Source organism: Chrysochloris asiatica, unplaced genomic scaffold (genome assembly GCF_000296735.1).
Source record: "Chrysochloris asiatica unplaced genomic scaffold, ChrAsi1.0 scaffold00134, whole genome shotgun sequence".
NCBI lineage: Eukaryota > Metazoa > Chordata > Mammalia > Afrosoricida > Chrysochloridae > Chrysochloris > Chrysochloris asiatica.
In genome coordinates, this window is record NW_006408652.1 from 757,179 (window position 1) to 760,491 (window position 3,313).

General features: G+C 37.9%; 1 pseudogene; it reads right to left on the reverse strand.

Moving 5' to 3' along the window:
- Window positions 1-2,404, reverse strand: part of LOC102822750 — an 8,819-nt pseudogene extending 6,415 nt beyond the window's left edge.
- Window positions 2,405-3,313: the final 909 nt, after the last annotated feature.

The window sequence follows — 3,313 nt, forward strand, 5'->3', positions numbered from 1 at the left end:
AAAAAAAAAAAAAGAAAAATCAGAGGCATTTGACTTAAGTCAGATCCATCAAAACTGGCTTACAACAGAGTCATTCATTGTAATGAAACCCCACTGTAAGTCAGGAACAACCAAAAACACAACAGCACACATTTTCCCCCCCTCTCTCCTTTCTTTCCCTTGGCATCTCTTTCTTCCTCTCTCTCTCTTTTTCTCCTTTGTCTCTTTCACTCAACCTCTTAGTTATGTGTTGGTAGTATTCTCAGGCATATTCTTAAGCAGACAGCCTCTCCTCACCTGGGAGTGCCCCAGTACATCCACACTTACAAATTTATAACTCCACATGCATTAGAATGCTGTAAACCTTCTCCAGGTTAATTTATCAAATGCCCTTAAATCACACTGATTGGATCACAGAGCCACACTTGAATTGATCGTTATTGTTGCCCTGTCTAATGCTCTGATTGCCAAGGTTTACCAGGCCCTCCATCCCTGGAATTAGGGATGAGATATTCCCTTTCTCAATCATATGTACTCAGCATTAGGGATAGTTCCACAAAGAGAACTGAGAACACTTAGAAGATTGGTGAGCAGAAAATGGACAAATACATCATGGCCCAGTGTGCTAATACTAATTTAGATGGGCATATTATACTTTTGAAGTATCATTCACATAATATAGCAGCGAGTAGGGATAATGTCCATGATTGCTACTCTTTCATATTGTTCCTTATGTGATGAATGGAAGTCAGGTTAAATACACGAGAAAAACTTTATACAGCAAAGTCATAAATATAAGTTAAAATTGATCAGAGTCCATTAGCTCCAGTTTCTATGGGCTTCATTGTGATTTGGCCTAAAGATACATTTGGCTAAAAGCATTTGGCACAAAACAAGATATTCACCACTATAATTTGACTTAAACATTGATGTGATCAGAATTAGGAGCCCTAGCCACTAGCATTTAATAATTAAAAGACATAGTAAGTAGAAGGATATTTTCGTTAACTTTTGTGAATCTTTAAGTATTGTGTTTGCTTGTGAAACGTTTTCAAATTGTTTAAGTGTTTTTCTTTTAAAATTCTGATCTAGAGTCATTCATTTATTCCTGTTTTGTTTTCATTTTAGTATTACAAAATTAGAATGCCTATATATAACACACAAGGGGCTTAGTTGTAACTACTTAAATATATATAGACATAAACATCTTTAAAATAATATGCCGAGGTCAAGGCAATTGTTGGTGTTCTTTATAATATCTCGTTTTTCATATTTTCCATAGATTATCTGGTAGCATAAAAGTTAAATAATTATGTTAATATTGATTCATCCATCCATCTTATCAATATGTTTGAGAAAACACTATGTTGCATACATTATAACAAGACTAGGTGGTTACATTAACACATGTGGCATGGAACTTGCCTTCAGGTAGCTTATATTTTGATGTTTTAGATTACTAGGTATGTACACACACCAACTGTGGTCTTGTAAGTGCTACGTAAGGATGAATCCTGAGTGTTAGGTGAGAAGTTGTAGTAAATTTAATTTTGGAGAATTAGGGAAGACTTTCTGGAGGGAGTAACTTCAGAAACCAATAATTTCTAAAGCTAAATCAAAATAGCTCCTTCCTCATCCACTCCCCCTAACTAGCTACCATGTTTATGGAGGTTCTTGAGTCTGGTGTATGGGAGATGCCTCTTATCTGCAGTTGCAAATAAGTCCAGAGGGAGTTTCTAAATATACTTAACAAAAAGTGCTGAGAATCAAAGTTTGTTCAAATAGAGCCTCACACAGGTGTTGACAGAGTTACTGGGAAACCAGGCAAAAGACGGAGATCCACAATCAAGAGAAAACAACAGCAAAGAAGAGCGAATAACATCAAGACAGTGGACAATCTGGACTAAGCCTACTGTCATAAGGCTAGTGCTACCTATGAATGATCTTTCCAGCACTCCTGGCAGAGGCTTACTGCTAAGGATCCCACTTCATTTAAAGAACCGCGTACAAAAAGATGGGAGTGCAGTGGCTCTGTAGGATAAGTGCTGCATTGGGTTATAAGACTGTAAATTTGTTACAGGAACAGAAAGCCTCATCTTTTTCTGGAAGAGTGGTGGATGGGTTTGAACTGCCTACCTTGTGGTTATCCTCTAGTGCTTATCCTCCAGAGCCACCGAGCTCCCCAAATTAACCTATGGCGAACTCTTCAGTCTTACAGAAAAATAAATGAATAAATAAAAAGATCCTTCTGCCCGCCTAGTGACTGTTTCATTTCTATGACAGTAATCCCTTTCTGTGTGGAATCCAGGGCAGAATTATAAACTATTACAGATTTCAAGATGGGCAGAGAATTAAAATGAGTGTGGGGTCTAGGTTACATACTCCCAAAGCTGATTTTCTGCCCCTCTTCTCGGTCTGCAGCCATCCTGCAAGTGTTTTGACACTGCTAGAGAACATATTTAAATTCACGGTATCTCTAAATCTGAGGAAAATCAAAATGAGTTCAGTTCAGATTGTAAATGCCCACCCCCCCACATCTCCTCATTTAGGGTGCATAATAATGGGACCAGCTGTTATTGTCAGGGTCTTACATTTTCTTCACCTGTATTCTGAAATCACATTAGATTGGCTACAGGCATTACTCATTGTTGTTAAGTGCCCTCCAGTCAATTCCCATCATTGTTTTTGTTAAGTGCTATCAAGTCAGTTCTGACTCATAGTGACCTTGTATAGGGAGTCAAAGGAGCGGCTGGTAGGTTTGAACCACCAACCTTGTGGTTAGAAGTCCAGTGATGATCCTACACCAGGACAACATAGCAACCATATACAGGGTTTCCGAGGCTATTAACCTTTGTGAGAGCAGAAATCATGATTATTCTCTCACAAAGCAGCTAGTAGATTGAAACCTCTAACCATATCGTTCACAGTCCAGTGCTTATCTTACAGAGCCACTGCACTTCCAACAATACTCATGAACTCCATTTCTCCTCTACTATGTGAATAAATACTATAACAGATTATTTAAAAAATAATAATTGCGGTGTGTTTAATGCAATGGCTGACATACGCTTGGTTTTATATATATATATATATATATATACACACACACATACACACACACACACACACAAAACAGGGCCACTATGTGTCCGTACTGACTCAACAGCACTTAAAAACTATATATGAATTCTTTACATCTTCATCTTAGAAACTCCATACCCTATAATTTCTACCACTTATCCACTCATCTGTCAGTTTGTCATAACACAGCTTGTGTGTTGCTGTGATGTTGGAAGCTATGTCTCTGGTATTTTAAATACCAGCAAGGTCACCC